Raw genomic sequence first — 16,490 nt, forward strand, 5'->3', positions numbered from 1 at the left:
CATTGGGAGAAGCTCATGCTCTCCATATGCAGAGCAGGAGGCACATATGCTAAACTCCACAATAGTCTAGAGTGGTTGTATGTGCCTTCAGGGTATGTGGATGTTTTGTTTTCCTTTTTCTTGTTAAACACCTTAAAACAAGTAATTATAGTTTCCAACTGCCTGGCTACGCAATAAACTGTCACAGACCTACCCAGCACCCTCCAGACTAAATGACTGTCAGAAAGCAAGAAGTAAATGTAATATGTAACAGAAACATCAAGAAAGTGAGTCAAGACACAGACCATACATCAGTTCAATTACACATTTCATGGTGAATATGCATGTAGAAAATTGTTTAGAAGCATTCGCCCATTCTGGAGATGCTAAAACAGAGAGCGAGAAATGCCCAAGGCCAGGGGTGGAGTCCAGGATCTCAGCCACAAATCAATGTGTGAAATCAATCCCACTTCACTTCTATTATACATACCCCCTGGACTTTATGGGATTGGGTTGATAGATCCTAGCTGTGCCTAGCAAAAGCCACCAGGGGCAGATTTTCCTAATACATGGGCCAATGATTACATGTATGCCTGGAATATGGAGGAGCATGAATTTAGGTTTATATATAGGTGTGAGCTGGAGAAATTAGGAATGTATATTAGAGAGGGACAACATCCCCCAAAGTGTCTAATGTGGGGTTGTTGTTTTTAATGGATTGAAAAGAGTTGTTTAAAAGTTGTTTTGCTTTCCCTGATCAGGGGAAATGTTGTTGTTGTTTTTTAATGTTCTTATCACTGCTGTGAGCCACCCAGAGTTATGGCCCATAAAATAGACAGTCATATAAGTCTCATAAATAAATAATAGTACTCCTTTTTGTTGCCCAGGAATAAGATAATAATATAAATGGCAAGCATGCAAGCCGAATTTTACAAGATAGGAAGAGAACTGTATAGGCAAGTAACCATATTAGAAAAAAGCAACAGGATAAAGATTTAGCATATTCCAATTCTCTGACTCCACCTCCTTTTTGCTATCATAATATTAGGTCATATTTTTCATGTTCTGTTCACATTAGCCTAATGTAACCAAACAGCAGCCTGTGAAAAAAAAAAGTTTGCGAGTGATATGAGCAATATTCATCTGCCCAACCCACAATCACAAAGAAAATGCCTTGAGCCTATATTTGACCTAAATAGTTGAAAACAATTTCATGCGAGACAGGATTTTTTTATAAAGGGCTGGTGAGTTAAAAAAGAGTATTTTCAACATTGTGCAGCTAAATTGTCATTTATTATTTTTAAAAGATTATTTGAGAATTTGTTTAGTTTTCCTTGCTTTGCTTTACATACTGCTTAGATTTTTAATATTGCTGAATTGCAGGACAGAAGTAAAAAATGCAGATGTGTAACTTTTTTCTATTAGAAATGATTTACCACATATATAATTCAGTCGTATTTTGTTAAATTTCAGTATAAAGACAAACAGGCTATCAAGGATTTTTTTAAATTATACTGGCAACAAAAATAAAACCCAACATCATGTCGTCATGATTGTAATAATACATTTTCAACTTTTGCCAAAAATTTCAAGTGAGGGGAAAAAATTAGCAAGGTTTCATCTGTATCAATTTTTTTCAAAAGGCAACTGGACTCTTCCCCCCACCCACCCACCCACCCCCACACACACGAAAACGTTTCGCTTCTCATCCAAGAAGCTTCTTCAGTTCAACTGAAATGAACTTAAGAAGCTTCTTGGATGAAAAGTGGAATGTCTTCAAGGAAAAACAAAGAAAGCCCAGTTGCGTTCTGAAAAAGCACCTTTGGGATAACCATGACCTGAGTGACTGAGAATCTCCATAGACATTCTCCCATTGTATAACATGTCTCTTAGGACCAGCAACTTGTTGTTTAAACATAATCCCAGAGCAAATGAATGATTTCGCAGCTTTTGAATACAGCATTTGCCTCATTCAGTAGCATATGAATCAACTGGTGTAATGAGACATTGAGCCATTATCTTCTGTCCATCTAAGCCGGCTGGGGAATTCTGGGAGTTGAAGTCCACAAGTCTTAAAGTTCCCAAGTTTGGACACCCCTGATCTAAGCTATCTTAGTATTTGCTCATTACACATGTATGCCTCTTCAACCTTTTAACTCTAAGCAGTCTAAGCAAAGCATAATTAAAAGGTTATCAAGATTATAGAACATACAAATAATATTACCAACATATGTTCAATATCTTAATAATATTGCAATAAAAATCCTCACATAAAAGCAACGAACTGGCTTCATCCCAAAGATCGTACACCTCTCCTTCTCACATTGGTGTCTTCCTCCAGTTTTAAAACCACACTCTTCTTCCGGTCCAGCTTCCTTCAATATATATTCCACATATAGATTAAATAAATAAAGGGAGAGTATCTTAACTGACTCCTTTGCCAACCTGAAGTTAGTCTGTTTCACCACGTTCTATTTGTATTGCTTCTTACTGACTCTGTTCAGGCTTTGCATGAGGATAATACGATGCTCCAGGATTTCCATTTTTCCAAGTGCCTTCCACAGCTAGATATACGGTAATTGACACAATCAAAGACATTTCTGTATAATCAGTGAATCCGTACTGACTTATTTTTGGTATTCTTTGATGTTCTCAATTATTCAGTGTGCCTCAGCAATATCTTGTGTTTTTCATTCTTTTCAAAAGCTACTTTGAACATCTACCATTTCCCTCTCTATGTAGGTTTCTAATCTGCTTTGGATGATCCTAAGTATTTTGCTGGCATGTGAAATTAATTGTACAAGTAGTCTTTGCCTAGCAATGGTAATTGGGACCAGAATTTCCATCACTAAATGGTCATAAAAAGGGACATCACATGACTGCATTTCATAGCAATGGCAACCTCAGCAATTTCTGTTGCTGTTGTTAAATGAGGATCCTAGGTCATTAAGCAAGAACTTCTTTGCAACTTCTTGCCAGCTTCAAACAACCAAAGTCAATGGAAGCCAGCAAGAAGTTGCAAGTTCCAGATGGCTCACAAACAGGCTAGCAGGCAGGTAAGTAGATGCTACCAGATGAGGGAGAGGGCATAGGTAGCTGCAGCAATATACACAAATGATTTCAGATCTAGGGATGGTTGCTGCCAGCAGGGGTGGTATCCAGAAAGGTGTAGTACTAGGGTAGCAGGGCCGGCTTACTGGAGCAACTTGTAACCTTCAGCTTTCCCATTGATATTGCTTGCAGAAATCCGGCAGACAAGATTCCAAATGGCAATCACCTGACCATGGGACATGGCAATAGTCATAAGTGCAAACCAGTTGACAAGCACCCAGATCATGATCCTATGACTGTAGGGATGGTGGAACAGCCAGAACTTTGAGGGCCAGCTATAAGTACCACTTGTTTAGTGCTGTTGCAATTACAATCACTAAATGAGTGGTCGCTTAATGAGGACTACCCATATAATAGTTGGTATCCTCTGTTGTAGGATGTAAACTACTTCAGTCTGTTTGCCACTCATTCTCCGAATTTGCTGGCATAGCTTGGATTTCTTTCTCTTGCTTCTATAACTATTCCATCAATTCCTTGCTTCTATAACTATTCCATCATTGATAGTGACCAGAGTGCTAATCTAGCTTCATTTTCTAGTACTAGGGGTTCTTGTGAGATATACCTTCTTAGTTATCTTGGATTTGACATCTCTACAATACAGAATTTCAATATACTCCTCCCATGTTTATTTGATCTTCTTTGAATCAGTTAAAGTACTATCTGTCAATTGACATCCTTTACTATAACAATTTAAACAATTCAATGCTGAAACTTCTTTCTGAGTTCAGAGATCTTTTGAAAGACTTTCCCTTTTTTTTCTAAATCTATTTTCATCTTTGATGTCTTATGGCTGTTATTGTAATACTGTTTCTTGTGTCTTCTAATAGTTCATCTTTATTAAGATGAGATCTTTGTCTTTCTTGGCTTTGGCTTGTCTTCTTGGCAATCTCGATTGTTTTTTTTCCCGATATCGAGATTGCTATCTTCTGTTTCTCCATTTTTGGCAGTCTCCTTTCACATTCACAACTTCTTTAAATAAATTTCACACTGTTTCTCTATCAGTGAGGTTCAGGACTTCAAAATAATTTTTGATGTTCCCTTTGAGAATGATAGGTATATGCTCAAGATCATATTGTGGAAACTGGTTAGCTTTCTTTTTTCTTCCTTAGCTTAACTTAGAACCTGCATATGAGCATTTTGTGATCTGTTCTTGTTAGCCATTCCCCCCCCCCCCTGAAAGATATGTGGTGATTCTTCCACACAAAAGTGTCAAGTTAAAGCACTCTTCTCTCGGAATCTACCATAAACTCTTGATAATTATTATGGATGGACTGTCTTCACCCTCTTTCTCTCGCAAATATCTAAATTGAATTGTCTCTTATTCCTCTGAAATGCACCCTTTTCCTCCTGGGAATCCAGACTACTACATTCCATCATATTTCCACAGTCAAAATTTGACCATGTCTTTGATGCTATAATTGAGTGCCTCCAACTCTTGTTTGCAATAATATAGTCATTTCAATTTCTATGTATTGAAGATGTCTACATATACAGGCTTTATTTTGATTGTTTGAAGACAGTGTAAGCAATGAAGAATCATTGGGTGGTAGAAATTGATAAATTGTTCTCCTGCTTCATTTCAGTTTCCTAAGTCATATGATACAATTACATTTGTCGTCTTAATATTTCGAACTTTGGCATTCCGGTTTCCAAATGACAATCAGCACACCTTCTTTCTATGTTCTATTAGTTTCAAACTGAACTTGATCATAAAACTCATCGACTTCCTCTTCTCCTATGGATGGAACATAAACCTGGACAATTATCCTGCTAAACAATTGTCCACTAAAGCCAATTAATATTACACATTTATTGACTGCGTTGTAGAAGTACAGTTCTTGCTATACATTCCCTAACTATAATAGAAATGGCATTCCCTCTTTATAATTCATGCCCCAAATCATAATCAATGTGATCTTCTGACTGAAAGTGTCCAATTCCAGTCCATCTCAATCAACTGATGCCTAAATTTCAAGGTGTAATTGATTCAGTTTCACCTTTTGTTGTGTTGGCCTTTCCCATGATCATGATTGTTACATTCCCACTGTAATTCTGTCTTTATAGCTAGCTTTGGATTTTCTTCTTCTGCATGGCAGATATCAGCAAGGTATACTAAAAAGTTTAAACTAGGCATGTCCTAAATATTGTTAGTACCATGAAAAACCTTCAGTTCTTTCTCAGAAGCCTGTTCAATGCCATCTGATCTGGGGGACACATCATTTGGCACTATATTATCAATCATTATACATGTAGTTTTCTTGGTAAACTCCAATAATGGTACAGTATGCCATACTGTTTCCTGCATGGGACAAAATGATTCCTTTGGAATTATTCCCTTCCAACATCTTCTTTTATCATTGTTGCCCTGTGTGTGTATTTGCTTGCGTTAGCCGGGCAGTGGGGTGACTTTTGCTTTCTCAGGTAAGGTACTGTAGGAAGTTATCACCTAGCCCTCTCCCAGAAAAATGAAATATCCTAGGAAATATTGAAAAGGCAGAATATTATATTTTCCTGGATGTGAAAAAGGGAGAAACACATTTTACACAAAGTAAATTCCTACAGCTTCCAGCCCATCCCCACTTTGTCAATGGGCCATTAAGAAGGCCAAGCTAGTCCACTTTACATAATAAAGAGTTCAGCTCCAGGGGGATGGGTGTAGAGTTCTGGCAGTGACAATGAAGGCAGGATAATATTGCCTTTTACTCAACTGACCACATGGCATCTGAACTCAGTCAAACCTGGATTCAAACTCAGCTAGAGGGTTGCCCTTGCATGGGCCCATGGGAGTCTGACAGCCAATCAGAATACATTTCTTACACAGGAACAGGAAACAGATAGGTGGGGCCGAACTGATTATAAAAATCCCTGCAAGCCCTTCTTCAGTCCTTCTCTTCCCTTCTCTTCTTCTCCACCAACATTGAAGCATGTGATCACCTTTTCTGTTCAGGACTCAAGCCATGCAGTCCTGTCCACCATTAAAACCATCTTTCCAAGCAGCCTCCATGTCTCCAGTGTCTTTTTCCCCACTTGGAGCCGAACCCAGAAGGACATTTCTTCCAACAGTACTAAAGATAGAACTTTTATGAAATTGTCTGTGGAGCGAGTCTAAATGGGTTAGAAATAGAAAATAATTTACAGGTAATTCTTGATTAATGACTGTAACTGGAAATGGATTTCCAGTGTTAAATCATTATGGTCATAAGTTGAGGCACTCACAACCTGATATTTTTTGCAGCAGTCATTAAGTGAATCATGATGGCTACATGAATCTGCAGTTATTAAGCATTGTTCCCAATGGGCAGTTTTTGCTGGAAACTGGTAAAAAAGTACCGCATGACTGTGGGACTCTGCAACAAGCCATAAAGATAAGTCAATCTTTCTCTAAGCAGTTTACAGAGTCAGCATATTGCCCCCAATCTGGGCCCTCATTTTACCGACCTCGGAAGGATGGAAGACTGAGTCAACCTTGAGCCAGTCATGATCGAACTGCTGGCAGTGAGCAGAATTAGCCTAGCTGCCAAGTGTCTCAAATGCAGCCATGTGACTATGTCGGGGGAGTGTGTATGACATTTTACAAAGGCCAGAAGTTCTGGCCTTTGTAAAACAAAAGGCTTGTTCCTGTGCCGTTTGTAATTTCATTAAGCAGCTGGCTGTAAATTAAGGACTACTATATAAAAATTACACTTGTAAAGCATTTATAAACTTACTCTTAAGGTAACACAAATGCTTCATTTAAAGCTGAGTAATGACATCGTTACTGATTAATTAATTGTAATTGCTAATCTATCTAAAAATGTGGCTGTCATTCCATGCATTACAGAAATTAGTAAAATAATTAATTAGAAATTGGCACTCCACTGAGAATTTTGTAGAGTGGATGATATATTACAAAAGTGTATAAAATCTCTCATTAAACTCTATAATCATTCCTTTAAGATTACAGTATTGAAAAGGTCGAGAAAAAACATAAGAAAAAGAATACTTTTCCTTTAGTCCTGGCATAAGTCTCCCCCTTTTATTTTACAATCATCATTCAGGGTTTTGGATATGAATTACATTAGAGAAATACATACTCTCAAAGCATAGTTTGTGATCTTCAGGATGCTATTTTAAGAAAGAGAGATTGTCTTCTGAATAGACTGTCTCCTGTCCTCCTTAAAAAAACAGCTTGGATATACAGGAGACTGATTTTCCAGAAATACTCTCTATGGGTTCAGCCTGGTTAGAAATGTTTCACTGCCATATATCCTGAGAATATAGTTATAGATAAAGGGTTTTGCTTACTTTTCTAATGTATTCCTTCCATGTAGTAAATAGAAAACACTGTTGCAATCCCAATATACATAAAAAGGTAAAGGTTCCCCTCATACATATGTGCTGGTCCTTCCTAACTCTAGGGGGCGGTGCTCATCTCTGTTTTAAAGCCAAAGAGCCAGCGCCGTCCAAAGACATCTCCGTGGTCATGTGGCTGGCATGACTAAACACTGAAGGCGCACGGAGTGCTGTTACCTTCCCACCCAATGTGGTTCCTATTTTTCTACTTGCATTTTTACATGCTTTCGAACTGCTAGGTTGGCAAAAGCTGGGACAAGTAACGGGAGCTCACTCCATTATTTGGGGCTGCTGAACTGCATGATCTCCCATAATCCAGGAAGTAAAAAATAGTACATATAGTATACTTTTTGCATTATGGTAAAATGGGTAAATGATTATTTTATGTGAGATTTACTCTCACGTTTGTTGCATTATTCCAACATGAAATAAGGATAACGGTGACAGCAGTGACACTAGGCATAGCAAAATAATAAGACTTCTCTTCAACCAGTGTTATCTTTTGTTAACATGAATATTTTTTTATTCACATTACGAACAACAAACATCAGTAAAATGTAAGACAACAAAAAGTTATTTGCTGATTAATAAGCTTGCGGGTCTTGACTGAACCTGAAAAGCTTTGTCTTGGAAGATTCCAGTAAGTGGAATAAATCATTCCTCTTGCAAGCATTTAAGAAGACACAAAACTATACAATGCATGAATTCTGAGATCATATCAGCATGATCAGGACAACTTTTGTCCTTCATAATTAGATCATTCTTTTTGATTAAGTAGTTTTGAAGACCGGGTCAAGGGGACTGGGAGTGACTAATCATCTTTTATGCATAGAGCAACGTATCCAAACAAAGTGGATTCTAATAGGTTCCAACTGTGTCTCTTCAAGAGTTAGAGCATATGTATCTGAAATGGCTGCCAGAACTCCTTCCATTTTTCTTAGTGAGACCAAGGTTGGAGAAAGATTTGAAAACCTATACACCTAAAACTAGATCACAGGCAGAACTTCTGCCTTGATAAGCTGGCAGATTGTCCTTAGCTCTGTTACCAAAAACCAAACGTTGATCCCCAAACAAACCACAGAACTAGAAATGAGAGTTATCTCAAAAATAAAGTCAGTTGTTGTTATAGAAATGGCTAGTTTATACTATTACATAAAAGTAAAACGTTGAGGTTTGATGTTATTATCTTATTCTACTGCACCAAAGGAAATCGGAAGCCAATGCATCTTGTTTGCCTTCCTCCTTTTTCCTATACTTTTCCCTCGGCTATTTTTCCTACGATTTTCTTTTGTACTTTTGTATTTTATATTATAAAATAAATAAAAAAATAAACCCCTATGGAAAAGTAAAGAACCTCATTTTTAGATGTGTTTTATTGTTCACTTTCAATGAAAAGGCTTTATTTATATAGTTGCAATCTTCTTTATTTGTTATATAAATTAAAAATTATTGCAATAATTATTCTTAGCCAATCCTAACAACAATGAAACGGTTAGTTTTATTAGCTATCACACAAATTGATATATCATCTTAGCAGAGCATAATATCACAAAGAATGAGAAGCCCTATTTTAGGGGTGTAGTATGATGATCTATTTGTAATCCACATTATGTCAACATTTTTCTAATTAATTACTTCAACTTTTCTAATAAAAGCTATTCTTTTCTGTTATAAATTCATCAGTGTATTACTTTCTCTTGGATCTTCATTAAATATGTATGCTAATGAATATTTCTTGTTCGTATTGCATAAAAAATTTAATTTTGATAAACAAAAAAAAAATCATGCATTATCATTTTATTGGTGTATGTCAGCCTGATTTAGAATTGGTCAGCAGGAAATTCTTTGTTAAATTGACAACTTAAATGTAAGACAATGTAACTTGACAACTTCAATGTAAAGTTAATCCTGGATAATTTGGTTAACCAATATTTTGTAAAGTGCTGAACCATTCAATACAAATTGACACAGGTGAGCAATAATGAAATTACAGCCTAAATTATAGTATCTGGTCTGTGAAGATTCTCAGTCATCCATGGTTGTCCGGAAGGTGCTTTTTCAAAAAGCAACTGAACTTTTGTTTGTTTGTCTTTGAAGACGTTTCGCTTCTCATCGAAGAAGCTTCTTCAGTTCAGTTCAGTTAAACTGAAGAAGCTTCATGGATGTCTTCAAGGAAAAAAACTTTCAGACTTTTTTTTTGAATTATATTTTATATAGATGAAGATTGTATTGTAGAAAACCTTGCTAATTTGCCCTATTTACAACCTGTTTGCTTAGGCACAGTCTCTCCCGAGCCTCTTGCTTTTCCCATTATACAACTGTGGGTTATATTCAGGGGTGGGCTTCAAAAATTTTAGCTAGGGGTTCTCTGCCCAGTTGCTGTGGGCGTGGCCATGATGGGCATGGCCTAGTCGGCCTCCTGCACCAGGGCAGGGGAGAGATGTTTTTGCCCTCCCTGGGCTCCGAAGGCTTTCCTCGAGCCTCTGGGAGGGGGAAAACGGCCTCCCCAGGCTCCAGAGGCCCTCTGGAGGCCAGACATGGGCCCGTTTCCAGCCTTCCCGGACTTCTGGTAGGCCCATTTTTCGCCCTCCCCGAACCTCCATGTACACCCGGCACTTACCTGCATCCAAAACAGGCCAAATGGGGACTCCGGGGAGGGGAGGGGTGGGCGGGGCCAACCAGGAGCGGGATTTGGGGGTTCTCTGAACTGCATAGAATCTTAGCTAGATGTTCTCCCAAACCCCCGCGAACCCCCAGCAGCCCACCTCTGGTTATATTCCCTCATATCTGACCGTTCCCTAGATAGTATCCTGGTCTCCTTGGGCTATTACAGGCTTCCGAGAATCTGGGACAAGTAGACCTTCAGCATTCATCCAAGCAATGTGCAATAACATAAAGCAACGGGCCATATTTCAACACGAGAAGCCATTTTTGAACAGACAGCATGTACAGTATATTCTGATATGAATCTCCGTGAAATACATTGATGCCTTGAGAATGGATGCTGTATCTTATTTCCTACTATTACTGTATCTTGACTTCAAGAAATGACAGTCATTTCTTAACACCTAACTAAGAAACTGTGGTGGAACATTTGTTTGCAAAGAGAAGAACAGATGTTTATCAGTCTAAATTCCTCTTCAATTACAGGTAGGCCTTGCTTACAATCATTCATTTAGTAACTGTTTGAAGTGACGTATGCTGGGTTTTCACACTTAACAAACATTGCAGCATCCCCATGACCATGGGATCAAAATTTGAGCGCTTGGCAACTGACATGTATTTATGACAATTGCATTCTCCCGGGTCATGTGACCGCTGTTTGTAACCTTCCCATTCGGCTTCCAACAAGCAAAGTCAATGGGAGAAGTCAGATTGGCTTAACAACCACAGGGATTTACTTAGCAACTGGCAAAAAAGATCATAAAATGGGACACAAATCACTTAACAATTGCCTTGCTTAGCAATGGAAATTTTGGGCTCAGTTGTGGTCATAACTTGAGGATTATCTGTATTGCTGATTTACCCCTGGCTATATAAACAGGAGGCCAATGAACATGTAAATCCTGTAAATGTGTAAAACATATTTAGGAAATCAGCAAATAGCATTTTGAAATAATCTTTTTTTTAAAAAAAATGCAAAATACATTTGCATGGTAAGATTTAAAATTGAAAATATAATGTACAAAATTGTGCTGATTAAAAACATTTAAAGAATCAATTTGGTATATATAGACACTTCCAAAGAAGTTTTTTACCCCCATTTTTTAAAAATCAACTTTTCTATATTGTGAGGACATGCATTGCATTTCCATTTCACATCACCAGTTGTTCTGGAAACAAATGTATTCACTCTGATTAGGTGTTTTTTCCACAAAGCCTGTTTAAGAAAAGAACAGTAATTAAAATTCTCAGTTCAAATACAGATTATAAAGGGCTTTTTTTAAAATATCACTTCCTAAAATAGTCTACTGAGTCACATTCAGATGAATTACTCTTTTTTTCCCTTTTCATATTCTGTCAGAATACATAACTACCTGCTCGATGACATTGATGCTTTGGGATTATTACCTCGGAGAGAGTTTTATTATCGTATCAAGTACTATGCTAACAAGTCAGGAAGTCCTGCAATGATTTCATATACATGCCTTCATGGCATGGGAGCAGGCTATTTGAGGGAATTGCCTCTTCCCCATCACCTTAGATTAGATCTAATGATTAGATCTCACAGAAAAGGCATGCCGTGGATCAGAGGTGGGTTACTCCTGGTTCGGCCCATATCGAGTGAACCGGTAGTGGTGGTGGCGAGAGGCTCCACCCACGTGCCCGGGCGCGCAAGAGCGAGCACAAGCGAACCAGTAGTGCCGGGACTGGCAACCCACCTCTGCTGTGGATACCATCATCTGGGACTGATATTTGGTGATTCCCAGAAGAAGTTCCTTCTCTGCTGTGGTATCCATCTTATGGCACATCCTTCACCCTGAAATTAGATTTCCTCCATCCCTTTTGACATTCCAGAATTCTCTCCAGACCTAGTTATTTAATCAGGCCTTGAACTCCCAGGGAATCAAAGATGTACTCAGATGGTTTCATCACTAGATGCCAATTCTTTGGGTATTTTTTGTGTACTTTTTATGTTTTTATAATATTTATTTTAATTGGGATTTTATATCTTTGTAACACACACACACACACACACACACACACACACACACACACAGTATATATAGTTTTTATACAGGTAGTCCTCAACTTACATCAGTTCATTTAGTGATCATTCAAAGCTACAGCGGCATTGAAAACGTGACTTATGACAGTTTTTCACACTTAGATCCATTGTAGCATCACCATGGTCATGTGATCAAAATTTTGACGCTTGGCAACAGATTCAAATTTATGATGGTAGCAGTGTCCCGGGGTCATGTGAAATTCTTACAAGCAAAGTCAACGGGGGATCTGGATTCACTTAATAACCATGTGATTCACTTAACAACTGTGGCAAGAAAGCTTGTAAAAATTGGGCAAAATTCAGGTAACAAATATTTCACTTAGCAACAGAAATGTTGGGCTCAATTGGGGTTGTAAGTCACAGACTACTTATACTTGTTGTTTCATTGTTGTATGCCACCCAGTATTGCATTCTGTAAAATGAGTAGCTATAACAATTTGACCAAATAAATAAGCATTTAGGTGGTTATTGTGCCATATGTCCTACTTGTTACTCTTCCTTTTTGTTCTAACCAGTCATGCTTGTTCCATCACAAAATGGTCACTGCTCATGGCTCTCTCCAGACTAGCATATTGTACTTTTAGTTCAGCAAAAGGTAGGTTGCTAGGACCCTGTTTAGGATGCTAGAATGTATAATTGACAGAGATTAGCAGTTAAACCAGTCTGGTTAATCTAGGCTATATGCATTTAGTGGAACGTGGGAAGAAGTGTCAGATTCACACACTCTGTTGAATGTTAAATGTTTATGTTGGTCTTTTTATATGCAGTATATATCTATATCTATATCATCTATATAGATATAGATATATATCTATATATCTACCGTATTTTTCGCCCTATAAGACGCACTTTTTTACTCCCAAAAAGAGGGTGAAAATCTGAGTGCGTCTTACAAGCCGAATGTAGCCACCTGGGTCTACTGTTCCCTCTAAGGTGCACGGCAACAAAACACCACGCAGCAGTTTCCAACTGCCGCACGGTGTTTTGTACTGTCACAGGCGCCAAAGGCTGGGGAGGTCCTTTGCAGACGGCTAGAACTGGCCGCCCGCAAAGGACCTCCCCGGACTTGTTTTGGTGAGCGCGGGGTGACTGACTCTAGTTCAGCAAAGCAAGCCCGGGGAGGTCCTTTGTGGGCGGCCAATCCTAGCTGCTTGCGCCTGGCGCTGCTGCTAAAATAAACCCTCAAAGCCCCTGCCGCTACTGGAATATCTGCTGCCGCCTCCTCCTCCTCTAACAGCACCACATTTGCTGCCCAACGCTGCGGCAGATTTCCTGACAGTGAGAAGTGAAGCCGCCAAAGCTCCCGCCAAAGCTCCCGACGACGACGAGCCCCTGCCAGAATAACAGCTGCCTCCTCCTCCTCCACCACCACCACATTTGGAGTGAAGCCGCCAAAGCTCCCGCTGGCGCCCCCGCCCATGGCAGCGGCGGCGGCGCATCCCCCTCCACTCGGAGCATCTGAGCTGGGCACTGCATTACCCTGCTGCCCCCTCCTCCTCCGCCGTGCTTTTGAGAAGCCATGAAGCTTTTTTCCCCCTGCTGCCCTCGCCGCCTTCCCGCCCGTGGCAGCGGCAGCAGCGCCTCCCCCTCTGTTCGGAGCATCTGAGCTGAGCCCCGTTACCCCTGCCCCCTCCTCCTCTGCTGTGCTTTTGAGGAGCCATGAGCCGCGGGAGCCAGTAGGAAGGTGGCGGAGGGCAGCAGGGGGGAAAAAAGCCTAATGGCTTCTCAAAAGCATGGCGGAAGAGGAGGGGGCAGCAGGGTAATGCAGTGCCCAGCTCAGATGCTCCGAGTGGAGGGGGACGCGCCGCCGCCACTGCCACGGGCGGGGGCGCCAGCGGGAGCTTTGGCGGCTTTACTCCAAATGTGGTGGAGGAGGAGGAGGAGGAGGCAGCTGTTACTCTGGCAGGGGCTCGTCGTCGGCATCTTCAGCAGCAGCCCTGCCCCCTGTGAAAAAAACCGAAGATGGAGCAGATCCACGCAGATGACGTCGCCGCAACATGATTGGAGGAGGAATTCTGGGAGTTGAAGTCCACAAGTCTTCAAGCTGTCAGGTTTGAAGACCCTGGGTTGTTGTTGTTTTTCTAAAGGGTTAAGGGTGCAAGGGTCTTGTAACTTGACAGCTTTAAGACTTGCATGCTTCAATGCCAGAGTTCCTGAGCCAACATGACCGGAGGAGGAATTCTGGGAGTTGAAGTCCACAAGTCTTAAAGCTGTCAGGTTTGAAGACCCCTGGGGTTTTTTTTCTAAAGGGTTAGGGGTGCAAGGGTCTTGCAACTTGACAGCTTTAAGACTTGCATGCTTCAATGCCAGAGTTCCTGAGCCAACATGACTGGAGGAGGAATTCTGGGAGTTGAAGTCCACAAGTCTTAAAGCTGTCAGGTTTGAAGACCCCTGGGGTTTTTTTTCTAAAGGGTTAGGGGTGCAAGGGTCTTGCAACTTGACAGCTTTAAGACTTGCATGCTTCAATGCCAGAGTTCCTGACCCAACATTTTGGTTACTAAGCAGGAGCGTTGTTAAGTGATACTATATAACACTTTTAATTAAGCGGGTACCTTGAATAAACATAACTTTGAGTTTCAAATAATACTGATTTTGTTGTTGTCTTAGGTGACACCTGTGAAAAAAATTCAGGTGCTGCTCAGGCATAAAAATGTGCCGCTCAAATACTATACTTTTCTGCACACACTGAAAAAAAAATTAGAGGGAACATTGCCTGGGTCATCTAAAAATGGGGGACATAAAATTGTTCTTAAACTGCTGTTCACTTTATACAGTTGATATAAAATATTTTACTACAGTATTTGGTTCAGAATCTTTTTTTTCTAGATTTTCCTCCTTTAAAATTGGGTGCGTCTGTGTGTGTGTGTGTGTGTGTGTGTGTTGTGTTTGTGCTGATAAATAAATAAAGGGAGACTAGTATAGATCTATTTCAAGCTATTTAGCTCTCATCAGCTAGCCATACCTTTACTGGGATTTGAACCTGGGCTGTTTATTTATCTGTTTATTGAACCTGGGCTGTTTATTTATTTATCAGCACAAGCACAACACAAATGTAACAAAGGCAACATTAAAAATATGGTTTTCTGCCTGGATGGTAGATGGTATTTTCTGCCTGGATATATATAAATGTGTGTGTGTGTGTGTGTTGTATTTGTGCTGATAAATAAATAAAGGGAGACTAGTATGGATCCATTTCAAGCTATTTAGCTCTCATCAGCTAGCCATACCCTTACTGGGATTCGAACCAGGGCTGTATTGCATATTAAGCCGATGTAATTGCCACTAAGCCACAGGCTCTCCTCCTTTATCAGCTAAGTTTGGATGGTTTTCTGTGATGAGCCGAATGACAGAAAGAGGGAGTAGTGAGCTTTATAATAATATAATTATATTTAATTATATTTAATTATATTATTTAATTATATTATAATTATATTTAATTATATAATTAATCAGATTCTGCTAAAGAAGTCACAGGTTTCCTGGTCACAAATAATACTAAAATGTGTATGTTGTACTAAGAAAAAGATGGGAAACCATTATATGGTATATTTATGAACCAAGCCAATAGGTATAGCCATACTTGGAAGATCTCTGTGGCTGACCTCAAAAAGAATGAATGGCTTTTCAAATGGAAGATGCCCAGACCAAATCATATATTATGGTGTGCATTCTCCTATTTGAGAAAAAACTAGTAAGGGAGACCTGTGTGAAATGGATTGGTTCAACAGCACAGCTCTAAGCAATTATAGGTTCCATCCGTTATGGAAGAAACAAATAAACCCATCTTGGTTGGATCACAAAGGTAAAATTGCACTGGATGCTTCGAGAAAAGAACTGGGAGAAAAGGTTGCCCAGAGCAATTTTGATGGCTTTTGAAAGAGAACAAAAAGAATACAAAGATCTTAGGAATAAAATTGTTGGAATGGGGAAATCCTTAGAAACCTTTTGAAAACAAAAGATTTAATAACAGCAGCATAATCACCAAGGCCAGGGGTAAACAAGAAAGCAACAACAGTGGAATCATAGCAGCTTTTTCATTCTATTTGTTCCTTTACTCAATTGTCTGTACAATCTTTCTAGCTGCAGAAACTATAGAAACACATGCCTGCATAAAGTTAAGGACTCTCAAAACAATGCAGTCTCAATGAATTGCCTGGAATGTCTGATACAAATACGCTTCTTATACTTCATTAGTTAGAGTAAGGATCTTTGCACCTATTTTTACTGCAGAGAAATATGAGATTACTATAGTAAACAAAGAGTCCATAAGAAGAGCACAATAACATCGTGATTGCAGCAATCCCAACCACCACAAAATGACATCATAGAATCACAGGGC

The sequence above is a fragment of the Natrix helvetica genome (assembly GCF_964273705.1).
Source record: "Natrix helvetica genome assembly, chromosome: 3".
In the NCBI taxonomy this organism is placed as follows: domain Eukaryota; kingdom Metazoa; phylum Chordata; class Lepidosauria; order Squamata; family Natricidae; genus Natrix; species Natrix helvetica.